Here is a 20171-nt window from a genome sequence, read left to right on the forward strand (position 1 = left end):
AAAGGATTGTGACCGGGTTTTAGTCAAACATCTGCCCCCAAAAAAGCAGATAGGATGTATAAAGTTCCTCAGTATTTTAAGTTTTATACACTATTCAGGAGCTACAGCTGTCGTTGATGTCACTGTTGCTAAGGATTTAGCTAATCCCAGTTGTGCTTTCTGATATAGATGAGAAAATCATTGATAAGTATAAAAGGTGCACACTTCTGCAACTTTGATTTTCAGAATTTTGAATTGACAGGCTCATATGCTGAAGTTTATTCTGGTTAATTGTGAAAGTATGAGAAAAGTTTTATCTGCAGTTTGTTCTTGTGAGTAAAAACCTGTTTTAAATAACTTCCTTTCTTCTATAGCACGTCTCATTGTTTACAGTGTGTGTATATCACTCTGCTAATACTTCTTCCAGTGCTAAGGCCACTGGTACTGTTTTGAGGAGGTTTGCCTGGCTGCATTCTCAGAACCTCCCAGATTGTTAAAAATTATATTTTAAATTCCTCTTTGGACAGAGATTTAGTTTTTGGCCCCTCTTTGTAGAGGTGAGCACAAGTGTGATGGAAGAGTTAAGCTGATCCAGGGAATTTCTAAGATTTTTCAGCCCTCCTTTCCAAAATTTCAAAGAGATTCTTTAATCCCTAATCCAGTTCTGTCAAAAAGCAGAATAAATGAACTCAACAATATTCAGGCAAGCAGACATTTAAAACCAAATGAAAATGGGGTTCCAAAAGGAAGCCTTGAACCTCCCAAAACCAAGGAGAGTATCTAGTCAAGAGACCTTCTCACCCCTTCCCACCCTGCCCTCTTTTTTCTTTGAGAAAGTCTGAATCTCCACTTTACTCTTTGGCAACAAATAATTTAAGACAAGTAGGTTATGAAGGCTATGAAGATCATTCATCAAGATTACAGATGGCAGTGAGAAAAAAATCTTCCTTTCTAGGGGTCTTTCCTCACTCTCCAGATCAGACTCTCTTGTTTCCATTGGTTCTTCAAGCACATCTTGTCCCAAGGAGTGATTTAACCAGTCCCCCCCTACCTTCCCAGGAGGGGAAGGATTTTCATTCAAGGATGCTCTTCATGCCAGAGAAATAAAATGCATGGAGATAAGTTCATGATCTTTCTTTCCTACACCTGTTGTGATAGTGTCCTCAAAATTATGCCATTTTAAAACCTGTTGCCTCTTATTCCTCTTTCAACTTTCCTGGTAACACTAGACTGAAAAGATGCTTATCATTACATCCATACTCATACCTACTTCAGATATTTCTTAAGGTTTTGTGTATCTGGATAGCATTATCAGTTTTCTGCCTTACCCTTTCGGCCATCCACTGCACCAAGAATGTCCACAAAGTGTCTAGCTCTACTTATAACTCATTGCAGGCTGCAAGGTATTCACATTTTTCCATATTTAGATGATTTGCTTATTTTTGCAGAGTCTTTTTCAAGGTGCCAGGAATCTCCCTCTTGGGTTAGAGATCTCTTACACAAGCTGGGATTCTAAGAGAACATTCAACAGTTTTTTTGACTCCCTCAAAAAGAGTTGTGTTTATGGGTTGCCAACTATTCAACTCAGTTAAACAGCTTTTCTTCTATAGGGAAAATAGATCCAGATCTATTTCTAAGGTTTTCCACTCAAACTTCAGTCACTGTGATGGGATACCTATGGATTTTGGATCTTGTGGCTTCTATAATTCTCAATATAGCCCTGGCAAGATCAAGCAATACCACAGTCATATGGTACATCAACAAGTAGGGAGGAACCACGTCACATCCATTAAAGAAGGCTTGGAAGACGGATGTCTTTTCTTTTACTTGGGAATGAATACTTCTGTATGCAGCTTCCTCACAAACTGGATCTACTCACACAAGAACAAGGGTGTCTGATACTCCCTGATAGTAATCCACTTCAGCTGACTACCTGGATGATAGGGCCTTAATTCCTTTTAGGTACCGCTTTACTCGGGATGGCCAGCAGGTACAAATGGAGGCAAGAAAGCCTGCTACTAAAAATCATATATTAGCACGTGGAAACGTTTTTCTGTTTGGTGCCAACAACATAACCAGCACCCATTCAGGGCTAGTTGTTCTCTGGTATTATAGTATTTGTGTGAGTGACTATCCCTTGGCCTGTTTTCTTACTCTGTCAAAGTTAATTTATTGGCCATTTCAGCATGTTTGACCATGGATCCTCCTCTTTTAATGTAGTCTCAGTAAAAATGTTTTTGAAAGAGGTTTTGCACAAGAGCCCTCCAAGTAAATAGTGCCCCCTTCTTGGGATCTTAATTTTGTGTTAGATAAGCTAACACTTGCTCCATTTGAACTAGCAAACCTAGCTTCCTCAATGATCTTAACATGGAAACAGTTTTACAGATTGCTCTGACCTCTGCATAAAGATTACATGAGTTTCAAGATCTTATGATGTGTTAACCTTATTTAATTTTTGACAGGCACAGGGTCTCTTTGACAGTTAATCCTTTTATGCCTGAAGCAGTATTTGAGTTTACTTTAAGCTAAACTATCCATCTCCCTGTTTTCTTTTCTGAACCTAAAAATGAGTGGGAAAGGATATGCCATACCTTAGATGTCCACAGACAACTTGGGTGCTTTCTTAACAGGGCTAAATCTTTCACATCTTTAGATTCATTTCTTGTGAAGGTAAGGGGCAACCAGTGTTAAAACAGACTATTTCCAAATGGTTATCTAAGGCTATTGCTTTTTTGTTATACTCACCATCATAAAACTATTCCAGGCAGTGTCAAGGCCCACTCTACTAGGGTCTTGGCTTCATCTATGGCTTTTTGGAAACAGTTGGATTCTAAAAGTATTCTAGAAGCTGCTATATGGTCCTCTGTATATATACTTTTATAAAGCACTATAAGCTTAATTCCTTCTCTAGGTCCAAGTCAGGCTTTGCTGGGACCATTCTCCACAGGCTTCTGGACTCTTCTCCTTCCACCTTCCAGATGTAGTAAATTAGGGTAATCCACACATATAGCTAAGGTTACTGCAGCAGTGATCAATATGATGAACATAGTACAATTGATTAAGTAACTTTGCTATAACAGCAGATGTTCAAATGATCACTGCTGAAGTAGCCACTTCCTCCCTCCTTCCCCCTTGTTGTTTTGGTATGTTTTTTATGCCAGGTGGTGGACAGTTATTTTCAGGGCCCAATCTCCCGCTTGCTGATGGCAGAAAGCTGTGAAGAGTTTTGCGCCCAAACTTGTCTTATAGTCACCTTAGCTCAAGCCGCTTGACAGTTTGGGCAGATGAAAGGTGCAATGAATCTTTGGAAGCTGATCAGCTGTTATATCCTTGGCAATCCATAACCCAGTATAGCTAAGGCTACTGCAAAAGTGATCATTCGAACATCTACTGTTACGATAAGCTTACTTACACAACTGTGCTTTTCTGCTTGTACTTCCTGCTCAGTTCAGATTTATGAAGGCCAGGCAGAATGTCTAAGATTGTTTATTCAGAATAATAAGTTGTTGCTGAGTTTCCATTATAAAGTGCAGTGAACGTAGAAGTCCTTTTAATTTTTTAAATAGGTATTTGTGTTTGATTACCATAGCAGTTTATTGATCACAATGGATTAATTTCAGGCACAATCCAGATGAAAAACGTTGCACTGGAACAGAGTAGTACAAAAGCAAATCACGGAAACAATATCACAACAAGTCCACACATTAGTACAAACACTGGTAGAATATGAGACAGATGGGAAAATAGTGGAGCAAAGTAATGGCCTCAAGTATCTGGGATGGATGGATGAGGATACAAGACATGAGAATGAGGAGGTCAAAGCTATAACCAGAGGGGCTGCAGCCCACTGGCGTAGAGTGCTGGGCTAGTGAATGACAAAAGAATACCAGAGAAGCTGAAAAGCAAGGTGTGCAAAACATCTGTGTGAATAGAAACCTGAGCAGTTTAGGAAGCTAGAGTGCATGGTGATGAAGTGTTGAGGTGGGTCTTGGACTACACACTGGGAGATGTGAAGAAATAAGAAAACCAGAGAAGAACCAAGAGTAGTCATAATTGTAGACAGGATCAAGGAGAACAGATTACAGTGGTTTGATCACATGTGGAGGAAAGAAGAAGACAGTCTGGTGAAGAAGTTTTGGGAGAGACAGGAAGACGGCAAGAGGAAATGAGCACATCCAGCAAAGAGATGGATGAATTGTGTGAGAGAAGACTTGTGAAAGTGGCATAACTGTCGAAGAAGAAAGGAGAGTGGTACTGAGCTGAGAGGTTTCCACAGCTGATGTGACACCCCAACAACTCCATGTAGAAAAAAATGGGAGAAATGGAGTTGATGATGATATCACAATGAAGAGAAAATTTGGGAAAGGAAATGAAATGCAGAGGAGTTACGTTTAAGAGGTTGAGTGACCCCCCCCCCCCCCCCAAGTAACTAAATTGAGCTTGGGTGAGGATAAAACAACACTTAGCACAACAAAAGAGAGTAATGGACCAATAATAGTTTGTGTCGATTTTTATGGTTGAAATGTTCTGAAGTAGGGAATTCTTTTAATACAAATTAGTAAATATAATTTTCTGACACAAAATTGTTCAAGGCTACTCATAGTTAAAGAAAACAAGCAAGTAACTTTTTTGCATGTGCATTTAAGTATGACCTTGAAAAACAAATATGAGATCCACAGGTTAAAAACAGTCTGAAGCCCAACATATATGTAACCTGCTACTGCCACCCGTAATGGTAAAAAGGTAAAATTGGATATGAAGACGTATGACTGTATGTAGTGCTGTTTCTTTAGAGCCATATTATATTCCGTAAGGTCTGGTTGCTATTCAAGGCATCTACCAGGAAAAGGCTACAAGCCCACAGACTCTTACATCATCTGGGACAAGACTATGGATCACTAAACAGGCTGTGTCCTGCATGTCATCTTGGGACTGGTGCTAATGTATTGCTTCTGGTGAGAGGAAAAGCAAAGGAGTACTGTATGCCAACAGAGTGAAGGTGTGGTGAAACCAGCATTAGTAGTAGCCAGGCAGTAGCCATTCATGCAACTACCCTCTTTTCATCTTTCTTGACAAGCCAATTATTTGTTTTCAGTAAGTACTGCTTATTTGTTTCTAACTTCAGAATATCCGCCTAAACACTTCATCCTTAAATTTTCAGGGTCTATGTATTAGTTTCCCCTCAAGGGTTTGGCAGTGCTCTGTATACACTCAGATACCTTGAGTGACATTTTTCCTATAAAAGCACAACTGAAATTTCTCCAGCACCTAGTTGCATACAAAACAACTAATTTGCAGTGATAAGCACTGTCCACATAGTTGGAAACCGGACACTCCTGACAGTGATTGAAATTCTCACTCCAACTGTCTAATCAATAAAAAAAAAAGTTTGTTGCCATGAATATGAACTTTCCTACCTTCTCCATTACCATCTTGGTGGGTATGGGCATCCTTAGGCAATGCAGAAATTGCCTCATGTTTACTGACAACCAGTTAATTCTCAAAGAAACTGATATGGTATGTGAGAGATGTATTTACACAATTTCACTGGAGGCAAAGCTCTCGCATAAAAGTACTCCTAATGTCAATAAGGCTGTCAGTAGTACACATGCTGCACCCATCATGTACAATTCAAAGCAGACATATTGACTCACATATGCTGATGCACTTAACTGTAACCTTCCTAAACCACAAAGACCACCTCCTAGATGAAGTACACATAACAAATACCCTCAGCAGCCCCAAATGCACTCTTTCAAAACAACACCCACATTAACACATAGAGCTTCATCTCGTGGAGCCTCTACCTTTAAGTCCATTAGGCAAGCCACCACACAATCCAACATTCTTGTCATTAGAGACTCCATCATGAAGTACACTGATGTCCCTCCCACCAGGCTGAGTAGAGAGAATGTCACGGTCAGTTGCTTATTAGGGGCTAGGATCCACCACATTACACAGGCACTCAGGTCATTGGACCACAGTTACCAATATGACTCCGTCATAGTCCATGTGGGAGTGAATGACCTGAGACACACCTGCCTAGACTATATGAAGAGAGACATCATAGGGCTCTCTGAATATGTGTCTCAGGCTGGTATGAGCCTAGCATTGAGCAGCATTTTACCTTCTCCAAGGATGGTGCCACAATATGAACAAAAGATTATTGACTTTAATAATTGGTTAAGTTTCTGGTGTCATTCTAAGGGGGTGCAATATTTGCCAATATGGAAGGAGATGGTAAACAGACCATGCTGCTTTGTTAGGTATGGTCTACACCTCTCCCCTCTAGGCTTTCAAATATTAGCTAAAACATTGTCTTACCCCATAGTGCCTTTTTTAGGCAATGCCAAACTGAAAGTACTTCCAACATAGCAAATCAAAACCAAGAAAATCTAAAGGTGTTACTGCTCAATGCTAGGAGTCTAAACAAAAAACTCAGCTCCCTAGAAGCTCTCTTTTCCCCCCTAGAGAATGCTGACACCTGTATGGTCACTGAGACATGGTTTAAAGCCACGGAGAGCACACAGACAGTGCTAGGTTATAATGCCTTCCACACATTTAGGGCAGCTACTTCACAGGCAGGGACTATAGGTGGAGGTATCTTTATTTACATCAAAGATAAATATACTTCATGGATGTCAAACCGGGCAATGCACTTGAGCTGCTGCATGTTTCAAATCCCCATAAGCAAAATCCAATACCACTTCCTTGCAAGCTATAGATCCTCCTCTATGACCCAGGAAACCCATACCATGTATTTAAACTTATTAGAATCACTAACCATCCAACCCAATACCTTATTCATGGGTGACTTTAATTGCCTCACTATTAGCTGGGAATCCTATATGACACCCACACGTATGTGCACAGAGATTCCTGGATTTTGTAAACACAGACTCCCTGGACCAGATAGTCAATACACCAACCAGGGGTGCAACCATACTGGATCTGGTTCTCACTAATATGGGAGAATGCTGTACACCTCCTACTGTATTGCCTTCCCTGGTAAGGTCAGACCACAAAATGGTCTTTTTTGAAGTAAAAATAAAACCTGGACCCCCAGCTAAACCTGGAATATTCAGGAACTATTCTATGGATAACCTCCTGCTATTAAGTGAGAACCTGGCAAAATTTCAAGCCCCCATAAACCCTTAAAATACTGCTGCCTCTGCAGAACTGCTCACAGAACTCCTGTAAAAGCATGTTAATAGCTGCATAGAGACAGTTATACCCACCAGGAAGAAGTACAGAACTAACTCAAAAAACAAGCCACTCTGGTGGAATCACAAACTCAATAAGCTGTATAACAGAAGGAAGAAAATCATGGCAAAAATTAGGAGGTGCAGCACCCAGCAGGATAAATGCACTCTCATCAAACTAAACAAACAACTCCGAGGAAAAATAAAGTCTACTAAAGCCAAATTTTAGGTACGTTTGGCCTCTCGGGCCAAGGACAACCACAAAGCATTCTTTAGCTATGTCTGCAACCTCAAAGGCAATACATAATTGTGTGCAGGGCTCATTGTAAATGGAGCCACCTATATGGAGCCAGAAGACATAGCAAACCTCCTGGCTGATAAATTCAGCTCCAGCTTTGCCCCTCTCTCCCCTTCAACCTTCCCTCAGGAAATATCATCAGATATAACTCCCCCTACTATCTCTAGGGAACAGGTCCTTAATGCTCTCTCTAAGACCAAGAACACTGCATCAATGGGCCCAGACAATATCCCATCATGCCTTCTAAATAGCATGAAACATGACCTATCAGGGCCTCTGGAATTACTATTTAACTACAGCCTCCAAACAGGTTTCGTGCCTCATGAATGGAAAAAGGCAACAGTCATCCCCTCTACACAAAGCTGGGCCATCTACAGAGCCTGGAAACTACAGATCCATAAATCTCACTAGTCTTATATGTAAAGCCATGGAAGGAATTATCATGGAGATGGTTAATAGAGATATAGTAAACCTCCAAACACTTGACCCAACCCAGTTTGGTTTGACCCAACCTGGTGGACTTCTTTGAGAAGGTCACCAAAGCAATTGATGAGGGCAAAATTGTTCACACTACCAATACCCCACTCAAGCATTGCTGACAAACTCAAGAGGTTAGGTACAAACCTGTATGTCACCCGGTGGATAGCCATCTGGCTCACAGACACGACCCAGGAAGTTAGAATTGGGGAGTCCACCTCTACAAAGAGGCCAGTCACAAGTGGAATCTCTCAGGAACCAGTCCCTGGACCGCTCCTTTTTGACATTTACTTCTAAGAAGTCAAGGACAATGTCAGTGGTGTCTGGCTGATTAAATTTGCAAATGATTGCAAATTAGGAGTTGTCATTAAATAAACAAAAGTTCCGAATGGCCCAAAGACTTAGATGAAAAATAGATTTATTGTGCCTTCTCAAATAAAAACTGCACGTTCTCCACAAATGCAAAAATAAAATCCAAGTAATCCACAATGAAACAAATTGCAATCAAGCGCTTTCACCCGGGACCTCCCAGGCTTTGTCAAGATACCCTTGTGCATTAATGATTACTTATTTATACACAAGTTACCAATTGGTTAATTGTATAATTATAAATTTAATTACATAATTAATTGTAAAGACAATTTAATCTAACCACCATTTCTTTAAAGATAACTCATATAGCATTGTGCTTTTTAACTCCATAAATGCTTTAACATCTCTGCTTTTCAAAATTTGAAATCTATACAAACAACATATAAAAACACTTTGTTTAAAAATATATCTTAGCTGTACCAGTTTTGGCATATATAATATCCTAAATTTTGCTTAATGCAATATTGGTGTAATGTTCACAGTCATTTTACATCTATTGTATATTTCTTTTTAACAAGTTCAAAACTGTCTAACATTACCTTATATAGTTTACATTGTATAAAACTTTCAAAATATTATACAAATACATAACAAATTTCATCTATTATAAATTATCAATATTGTTAAATACATAACAAATTAAATGTAAATTGTATGAATTCATATATAAATCTACCCAATTCATGTCTAAAAACCACTAGTTAACATAACTTGTATGATAAAACTTAATACTCTAAAAAGTTCATAACATGTAAAATTATAATTTAGCCCTCCTTAATTTCAGCACACTAGTAATGCTAATAGTATCATTTAAACCTGGGGCTTTAGAGGCATTAAGCTTTAATTGCCATAATAATTCCCTATATTCTAAGGATGTTTCCCAGTCACCCCCCCTGTGTTAAACAAAACCTGTTCTAAACTAAGAATTTTAGTGACATCTTAGGGCAAGATAGGGAATGTTTATAAAAGGCATTGGTGGACTTGTTCTTATTTATCTCATATAGATGTTCATATACGCGCTTCTTAAGTGTCCTTTCAGTTTTGCCAACATAAAAACTAAAACAATGTTGGCAAACCCCTAAATAAACTACCCCTCTAGTATTGCAATTAAAGTGTCCTGGTGAAATAATATTTACCCTTCTTGATTTTAAATATAAACCTTTACTATTAAACATTAGGGGGCATTGTTTACAAGAATTACATCCAAATGTTCCTAATTTTAAATTCTTGTCTCTTTTTATTTGATTTGCTTCAAGTAAATCCTTTAAATTTTTGTCCCTTCTCTTTATAAAGTGAGGTTTCTCTGGAATCAGTTTATTTATTTCTTCATTTTTGGCCAACACTGGCCAATATCTATAAATAATGTTCTCTATCTCCTTACTTTTCGAATTATATGTATATAAAAAGGCACTCCCTTTCTCTTCATGTTGCTTATTTTTATTGATGTTTGTTTTATTTTCCGGACCTTTTCCTAACAATGGGGCATATTGATCACCCCTTTTAAGAGAGATCTCCTTCACTAAATTATCGAACAGCCCTAATGGATAATCTTTTTCAAGGAACAATGTTCTGAGAACTTTTATTTCTTCAAGAAATAGGTCTTCTTCACTACACATACGGGAAGCTCTAATAATCTGACCTTTAACAATTCCTTTCATTTGGAACAATGGGTGATCACTTGTAAAATGTAAAAACATGTTAGAAAAACTTTCTTTTCTGAATATACTACTCTGAAATTTGTTTTCTTTAAAATTCTTTTCCAACTTCACATCCAAATAATTTAGACACTGAGAATTTATTGTATGGGTAAATCTAAGAAAGTCCGTTGTAACACTTATATAATCAATAAATTTTTCAAAGTCCTCGATGTCCCCTTTCCATAAAATGCAGATATCATCTAAATATCGCTGATAATAGACGATGTAATTAACCCATTCGGAGGCAAAAATATATTTAGATTCCCAATAGTGGAGGACTATATTAGCGAATGCGGATGCACATGGAGTGCCCATGGCTACTCCTCTTTTTTGTTTAAAAAGTTCTCCATTAAAGGAAATAATGTTATTACTCAATACCGTCTCCATAAATTCTGATAACAACCCTATCATATTAGCACTGAACCTTTTTGACTGTGTTAGTATCTCAGTAAACCATTCTAAGCTTTTAGCATGGGGAATGCTAGGGAATAACTCAATAATGTCTATTGTTATCATAAACTTTGTGTCCAAAAAGTATTCCCTTTTTATGTTTCTTAAAAATTCCCATGAATCTTTGCACAGGCCTGGAAATGATGACACCAATTTTTTGACCATAGTGTCTATGAACTTACCTAGTGGTTCAGTGATACCTTTGGCTCCAGCTACTATAGGTCTAAACCCTAATGGGTTTAGTCCTTTGTGGACTTTGGGTATCCCAAACATCACTGGTGTTAATGGTTTGGGTACTAATAGGTAATTGAATAACTGCTCGTTGATTGCTCCCTGCATCAGATGATCCTCTAACATGAACTTAATCCTAGAATAGGCTATAATACGTTCATTAAGTGATATTTCACTGTATTGTTGTGTATCATGTAACAGCATATGCAAAATAGCTTCATATTCATTTTTATACATGCATACCCCCCCCCCCTTGTCAGTCTTCATAACCCTGACTCCTTCATTTCTCAATAATCTTATCAGGTCAAATGCTCCACTAGTTAAATTTCTAGGATGATCTAGACCTTTGTTTTCTTTGAAATCTCTCAAATCAGTTTCCACTAAATCTTCAAAAATTTTTAACGCAGAATGAAGTGGGGGGTTAAAAGTGCTTGATCTCTGAAATTCACCTGACTTATATTTACAATCTTTGAAATATATGCCTAAATTAAGTTGTCTCACAAATAGTTTTAGATCCAAAATTGTTTTAGTTATGTTAACAGAATGTGAAGGGACAAAATGCAGTCCTTTTGTAAACAATTCAAAATATTCAGTAATTGGTACTAAATCTGTATAGTTGTAAATACTGAAATTATGTTGCCTCCAAATGATACAGTTGCCTATTTTACTGATCGAAGTTGTCAGTTCCTGGCTCTGTTCCACCTCTGTGGTTGGGGGGTGAACTCCTTGTTTCTTTGCCTCCCTGGTGGATACTGAAAAACCTGTTTAGGTTGTTGGTTGGTTTTCTGGGCCAGCCTCTCACTTCTTCTAGGAACTTGCATATCAGTTGTATCAGCGTTATTAACATCATAGTCATTAGAAACATTGTTATTGTGAAATTTGTTGTTGTACCATTGCTTCTTGTTATTGCTAAACACATACGCTACACCATTCTCATAGTCAGCTAAGTCACGCTCAAGTTTTTTTATCTTTCTAGCGACTACTCTATTACAGTGGTCATCCACTTCTTTAAATGCATTTTCATAGTCTCTTTTTATCCCATTAAAGTTACTATTAGTAACAATCGCATTGTTAATAGTATTCACATCTACTAATAGAACTGCAGCTTTAGCTTCATAATCTTTTACCATCAGTTCTAACATATCCAAAGCAGCTTTATTAAACAATGCAGTTAAATCTTTAAATAAGTCCGAACCTGGTACAGCATTGTTCGGAAATTTACTAAACCGCAAACCTTTCGGAACCCGTTGTACTTTTATACATTCTGTTAAATATTGTATTTCTAATTGCGCTGCTTTGTATGCATACATTTTGTTACTTAAATCACTTAACAAATTATGTTAAGTTGTCTATCTCGCCTTCATTCTTGCTGGATGGGTTCGGAGCCGACCTCGGCTCCGACTCGGCCACTCTAAAAGCTCGAGAGTTGGTTCCACCGGCTCGAGGCTCCCCCTATATCCCACAATGCTAGGCGTGAGTTACCTCAGATCTCGTTTGCCGCTACAGCGATCGAGGTGTTGGTTTCTACCGGTTCTTGGTAAGTGAATTTTTCAGTATTTTAGGACACTTAAACCCCTTTATTTTTAAGTTTAACTACTTTTCCCTTAGTTTTACTGGATTCCTGGCCCTTTTACACAGAAATCCCTTTTTCTTCCTTTTAGAACTTAAAGTTCGCCCTCGGGCCTACTGGTCCTTTCCCATTCCCTAGTGGTGCATGTGTGTTAGTTTCTTTATTAAAACCCTTAGTTAGTTGTTTTAATTTTGAGTTTCTTAAATAGACAAGGTGTAATCAGGGTGTTTCAGTGTGTGTGTGTGATTACACTTTTGTTAAAAAATGTCTAAAGACACAAAGGTCTCAGGCTTCAAGAAGTGTGATGCGTGCTGTCAGAAAATGTCTCTGACAGACGGTCACACTTCTTGTGTCTACTGCCTGGGACCTTTGCACCTGCAGGACTCCTGTGCTGTTTGCCATGGCTTCAGTCCCAGGGTCCTGCAGGAAAGAAAAAATAAATTAATATTAAGAGGTTTACTTAAGCCAGAGGATTCCCTTACTGTGTCTTCAGGGAAGCCCTCCAAGGCATCTAAGTCTTGGCTCCAACAACTGAGCCGAGACCTGAGGCTCCTAAACCACTGCCTACATCGGCTCGGCTGGAGCCGATGAGTCTCAGTCCACAGTTTCTGTGGTTCCCTCGGCTCCGGATGGAGCCGAGGTATTAGAAATTCCCGTGTTGGCTCCGACCAAACCCGGGGCCGACAACTAGGAAGAGGTCCAGGTCACCATCCCTTGGCTCCGTTCATTCGGCTCCAGGTTCTCCCCTGCTGTCTGAACGGAGCCATAGATCTCACTCCTCTAGGTCATCGAGGCTGTCGGATCATGACCTTCAGAGGGTAGTGAGTCGACTTCTTAAGTCCGAGGCACTGGCCCAGATGCTTCAGAGCCCGACTCATCAGTCGATGCCTGCCCCGGTCCATCATCATATTCCTCCTCTGACTCCGTTGAGCTCGGAGCCGGGTCGTGTCGGAACCGAGACTGTGGTAGCGTCGGAGCCGATACAATTGTCTTCGGCTCTGTCGTCGGCTCCGATTTCTTCATTTGAAGAATCTCGGCGCCGGACTTCCATCGTCGGCTCGAGGGTGAGTGGCATCGGACCCTTGTCCGACCCCGCTCTTCCTCTTGGAGCTTCGGCGCTGGTGAGTTCGGCTCCGACATCGGCCTCGGAGCCATCACTGTTGGTGCCGAGGGAGGTTCTCAGCTTTTCGGAGCGGGGACCTCTGGCTTTGCCTGACAGGGGTGCGTTTGAGGTCATGCGGAGTGTGTTAGAGCCTGGCTCTACTCCACAGTCGGCTCGTCCGTCCCTCTCCTCGGTGCCTCAGGTCAAGTCGACTCACTCCCTCAGCCCGGAGCGCAGAGAGCCAACTCCTCAGGAACCACCTGTAGGGATTTCATACTCTTCCGAGACCTCTCCTGATTTGGCACAAGAGCCCCTCGGAAGAGGAAGTGTAGAGGAAACACATTGACTCACCTGAGTCCATCACATCTGACACAGATTTAGATGATTCTGAGGTTCTCCCGTTCCCCTTCTGAAGATGTCTCCTTTGCAGACATTCTAGAGATCCTGAAACAGAGGGAAATTGGCCAGCCCTTAACCCTTCCAGGATGAATCTGTGTATCTTGAGGCGTTTGGCTCTCGCCCTTCCACCTCCTGGGTGTCTCCCCTTTGACCCCCTCATGCAGGTGGTTGCAAAGGCATGGGCGGCTCCTGATTCAGTGGACCCCACTCCCAGGAGACCCTCCAAATTCATAACGCACCAGCAGACAAACAGTTCTTAACAAAAGGAGTCTCTGTGGATGCTATGGTGGTAGCTGCTGCCACTAAGAAGGAGCTAGCTGATCCTTCAGTACCTGTCCATCCACCTAACAAGGAATCTAGGTCCATGGACAGGTGCGGGAAGCGGATGTTCTCATCAGCGACATTTACTATCGTTAAGCTGAACTACCTGTGCCATTTCACTTTCGTCTTCAAAGGGACTTGATTAAAGAAGCGAGTGAAATGTTAAAGGACCCTACAGCTGCGGGTTTTCAAGATAAGATGAACACTCAGCTGGCTACCCTTAACTCCATAACCAACTCCTCCATCGCCTCCTTTCTTATGTGGCTGATGGAGCGGTAGGAGCAGGGACAGGTGTGGCCTTACGTAGGCATGCCTGGATGCGGCTATGCAATTTTGCGGACCCCTTCAAGACGTCTTTCACTAACTCCCCGTTTGATGGATCATCTCTCTTTGGTCCTCAAGTGAAAGAAACCTTGACTAGGTGCGAAACTGATGGCAAGACTCTTTCTGCCGTCGGAGTCCGTTTTTCTACTCCTTCTAGGCCTTACCCCAAAGGCCAGAAAAGTGGGAAAATGTGGTTCCGTAAACATTCTCAAGGGACTTCGCCTGATGCACAGAGTCGGTTCCCCGCCAGAGGCAGAGGCGGGAACAACAATGGTAGACGTCGCCCTCGGGGCAGGGGGGGTCCGCAGAACCAGGGCAATCGAGAACCCTTCTCTGATAAGCCCTTTCAGCATCCCTGAGGTGTTGCCCGACTGCCCATCTTCGGAGGCAGTCGGGGGAAGATTGTCACTGTACCCAGAAGCCTGGCTATCCCTGACTCAAGACAAATGGGTACAGTCCATCATTTCCGAAGGCTATTCCATTCCCTTTCTTCGCATTCCAAACCAATCACAAAAATCCCTTCCAGATGTTCCACCCGCTCAAAGGGATATAGCAGCTTTGGAAATTTCAAAGCTGCTTGCAAAAAGAGCAATTCAGCCAGTTCCAGCAGACCAGAAAGGATCCGGAATCTACTCAAGGTTCTTTTTAGTTCCAAAGAAAACAGGGGACTGGAGACCAATATTGGATCTCAGTATCTTGAACAGGTCAGTCAAGAAAACAAGATTTCGGATGGTCACGCTGCAGTCCATCCTTCCCCTATTGGGAAAAGGAAACTGGATGTGCTCTATAGACCTTCAGGATGCGTGCTATCACATAAAAATGAACAGACGCTCCAGAAGATTCCTCCGCTTCAGGCTGGGAACCAGTCATTTTCAGTTCAGAGCCCTGCCCTTTGGTCTCACCACTGCCCCCCGGGTGTTTACCAAATGCATGGCAGTGGTAGCTTCTCACCTGAGACGACAAGGATTCCAGGTGTTTCCATATTTGGATGACTGGCTCCTCACAGCTCCCACCAAGCATCTCCTTCTGATGGCCAGAGATTACACCTTTCGCATTTGTCAAAAGTTAGGCATTTCAATAAATTGCGAAAAGTCTGTTTTGTCGCCTTTGTCGTACTATTACTTTCATAGGCAAATCTAGACACAGTAGACATGTCTGCCAGGCTAACACATCAGAGAATAACAGACATTCACAAGCTGGTTTCACTCCTTTTCAACAACAACAGAATCAAAGCCAGGTTAGTTCTGAAGGTGTTGGGAATTATGGCGGCGGCCATACCTCTGCTTCCATTAGCCAGATTCCACATGTGGATCCTTCAATGGATGCTTTTTACACAATGGTCATACCAGCAACTTCCAATGTCCCACACCATTCTGATCACGCAGGCGTGCAGAAATCATCTCATGTGGTGGATGTCTTCCCCTCAGCTCTTGTTGGGAAGACCCTTTGTTCCACCCCCTCCGGTTGCTACTCTGACAACGGATGCCTCTCTGATCGGGTGGGGGGGGCATTATCAGGGCAGGACTGTCCAGGGCACATGGCAACCAAACGAATGCCACTTGCACATAAATGTTCTGGAGATGAGAGCAGTGCTTTTAGCGTTGCAAGCCCTTCAAGACTCTCTTCCCTTGGGTGCGATTGCAATCCAGACAGACAATATGTCTGTAGTGTGGTACATCAACAAACAAGGCGGAACCAGGTCATACCCCCTGTGTCGAGAAGCACTCAGATTGTGGCAATGGGCGATTTCTTCTCAGCATTTTCTGATAGCAACGCACATCCCCGGGAAGTCCAATCAAATTGCGGACAAGTTGAGCAGAGCTATTCTCATGCCTCACGAGTGGTCTCTGAAAGACTCTGTGGTGAGAGAAATTTTCCTCAAGTGGGGTCAGCCTTGCTGCGACCTTTTTGCTACTCCCCAAAACAGCAAGTGCAGAGATTTTTTCACACTATTCCCATTACCAGGCCAACCCAGCAGAGACGCTCTAGTCCAAGTTTGGCCCCGGGGACTTCTGTATGCATTTCCTCCCTTCCCACTAATCTCTCAAGTGATACAGAAAGCTATCGCTCAGAAGGCCTCATTGATCCTCATTGCTCCTTACTGGCCTCGACAGGTGTGGTTCCCCTTTCTACATCAATTTCTATTGGAGCGACCGTGGCATCTGGACCTAGTTCCAGATCTTTTGATCCATCAGTCGGGTCAGTTACATCACTCCCTCCCCTCTCTGAACCTCACTGCTTGGTTCCTCCAGTTCCAACCTTAGCCAGGCTTCCTCAATTATCTCACTCCGTTCGAGATATTTTGATAGCTTCCCATAAATCTTCCACTCGGAAGATTTATTTGAGTAAGTGGAAATGCTTCACATATTGGGCTCAAGGAAGGGACATAGACCCTTTCACTGCTTCCATCCAAATAGTCCTTGATTTTCTAGCTGAACTCTTCCATGCAGGTTCATCTCCTTCTACTCTTAAAGTTCAATTGGCAGCTATTTCAAACTTTCATGTTGGTATTTCTGAATCTGCCTTGATGTCCCACAAGCTTTGTAAAGCCTTTTTGAAAGGAGTTTTTCTTCTCAGACCTCCTATAAGAAATCCCCCTTCTCCTTGGGACCTAAATTTAGTTCTTACTTCTTTGATTCTTCCCCCATTCGAACCTGCAGCCTCCTGTTCTTTAAAGTTGCTATCATGGAAGACTCTCTTTCTGGTAGCCATTACTTCAGCTAGAAGAGTTTCAGAGCTTCAAGCACTCAGCTGTCGACCTCCTTATCTGTTGTTTCATAAGGACAGGGTATCCTTACGAACGAACCCATCCTTTTTGCCTAAGGTAGTCTCGACGTCAAATCTAAATCAAAGCATTGACCTCCCTGTCTTTTTTCCAGAATACTCCAATAGGTCCGAACAAAAATTACACTACCTGGATGTTCATCGTCAATTGAGGTACTATTTGGATAGAACAAAACAATTCAGAAAATCTGACCAGCTGTTTGTCTCCTATGCGGAAGGCAGAAAGGGACTTTCAGTTTCAAAGGTATCATTATCCAGATGGTTAACATCTTTGATTTCCCTTGTATATGAAATTAGACACCAAAAGCTGCCTAATAAACCTAAGGCCCATTCCACCAGAGCTTTGGCTACTTCTTTAGCCTTCCAAGACAGACTGCCTATTGACACCATTTGTGCAGCGGCTACTTGGGCTACTCCTCACACTTTCATTTCTCATTATAAGTTGGATTTAGCTTCTAGGCATAGAGCTAACTTTGGTTCCACTGTTCTCAGGAGTCTGTTCCGTTAGGCCACCCAGGACAAGGTGCTAGGGACGCGGTCCCATCCAGCAAGAATGAAGGCGAGATAGACAACTTAACATAAAGAAGTTATGTTCTTACCATAACGTTCCATGTTGGTTGTCTTCTTCGCCTTCTTCTGCCCCACCCTCCTGCCCCCTGGCCTGGACAGATCTAGAGGAGTTGTGATTGTGACCTCTCTTTCTACCACCTCTGTACTTTAGGTATATGCTCTGCTGTGCATATTTCCTGGATCAGGAAGTAGGTCTCCCTTCTCTTCCCTTGTTTATAGAGGTGGACTTTGTTACTAATTATTCTATTACTACTATAGGCTGGGTCTAGCTTACAAACGAGATCTGAGGTAACTCACGCCTAGCATTGTGGGATATAGGGGGAGCCTCGAGCCGGTGGAACCAACTCTCGAGCTTTTAGAGTGGCCGAGTCGGAGCCGAGGTCGGCTCTGAACCCATCCAGCAAGAAGAAGGCGAGAAGAAGACAACTAACATGGAACGTTATGGTAAGAACATAACTTCTTTTTCTATTTGATCATTATGCACATTGTTAATATGAATAGTACCTTGACTAAATGAAAAACCTTTAGAAGTCCATTTATTAAAATTAAAGTCCTTAGTCATTGCAAAACTTCCCGTTGTTTTCGGATTCTGCTGCCTAGTATTTCGACTCGAAGAAACTTGCCCTCTTGGATCGACGTGATCATTAGTTTCCAACAAAGGGCTAGTTTGCTTGCCCGAAAAATAGTTCTGCTCACCAGCAAAGTATTGTTGGTTAGGTGGTATTCTATTCGAATAACCACTACTTTCTTTTGTAAGTAAACCACTTATCTGCGACAGAAAACACATGATTTGTTTGAACTCTCCTCTGGTGACTGGTGCGTCATCCGGCAGTTCTTGGTCGTCTACCAGCAGGTTAGGTGTATTACCGAAATCCAAGCTTCCGGACCTTTCAGCCATAATGAAATGAAATAAGCACACCCAAATCCACACAACTTTACCAACCAGGTAAAATAAACAAAAGTTCCGAATGGCCCAAAGACTTAGATGAAAAATAGATTTATTGTGCCTTCTCAAATAAAAACTGCACGTTCTCCACAAATGCAAAAATAAAATCCAAGTAATCCACAATGAAACAAATTGCAATCAAGCGCTTTCACCCGGGACCTCCCAGGCTTTGTCAAGATACCCTTGTGCATTAATGATTACTTATTTATACACAAGTTACCAATTGGTTAATTGTATAATTATAAATTTAATTACATAATTAATTGTAAAGACAATTTAATCTAACCACCATTTCTTTAAAGATAACTCATATAGCGTTGTGCTTTTTAACTCCATAAATGCTTTAACATCTCTGCTTTTCAAAATTTGAAATCTATACAAACAACATATAAAAACACTTTGTTTAAAAATATCTTAGCTGTACCAGTTTTGGCATATATAATATCCTAAATTTTGCTTAATGCAATATTGGTGTAATGTTCACAATCATTTTACATCTATTGTATATTTCTTTTTAACAAGTTCAAAACTGTCTAACATTACCTTATATAGTTTACATTGTATAAAACTTTCAAAATATTATACAAATACATAACAAATTTCATCTATTATAAATTATCAATATTGTTAAATACATAACCAATTAAATGTAAATTGTATGAATTCATATATAAATCTACCCAATTAATTTCTAAAAACCACTAGTTAAGTGGTTAAGAACTTTTTAGAGTATTAAGTTTTATCATACAAGTTATGTTAACTAGTGGTTTTTAGACAGACCCCGGGATTCATGAACCTTGCGCCAGGCGCCCGCATAGCGTTGGCGTTATAACGCCAAATATGGCTGCTGAGCGATTCAGGTATGAATGAATTCCACGTGCACTACCGGCGTGCGCCGGACCGTCTCCGCCCCGGCGTGGGTATGCAAAACACACTGTGTGGTATTGCACCATGCAAATGAGGGCAAATAGCGATCCACGAAGTGGCGCGGGCGTAAGCGTATACAGCAATGTAAACCAAAAAACGGTTTACATTTACCCAAACATACCGGAGGAGTAACGGAAGGCTGTCAAAGTCAGGTATCATATAGGTGCAATATGCCAATGTGGAAAGGCACCGAGAATGTCCAAAGAAAATATGCACAAAATGTAAAATATGACATAAATGGCACGTACGTAGAAAGAACAGCAGACCCTTGGGATATGTGCACAGAAGTTGTAAAGCAATGAAATAATATGACAATGTCCGAAAAGAGCATTAGAACACAAATCAGCTGCACAGCCACCACACACCATAGTATGTATGTAAAGCTGCAACCCCAGCGCAATGGTTGTCAAGGAGTGGTGGCGGTGTCCGGCGCCGTAACCAGGTATTAGTAGTCAATTCCATGCAAATGAGGCAGATTATAGTGAATCGCAAAAACGGCTACCGGGGGCCCCCGAGATACGC

Source organism: Protopterus annectens, chromosome 16.part0 (genome assembly GCF_019279795.1).
Source record: "Protopterus annectens isolate FY-2018-M chromosome 16.part0, PAN1.0, whole genome shotgun sequence".
NCBI lineage: Eukaryota > Metazoa > Chordata > Ceratodontiformes > Protopteridae > Protopterus > Protopterus annectens.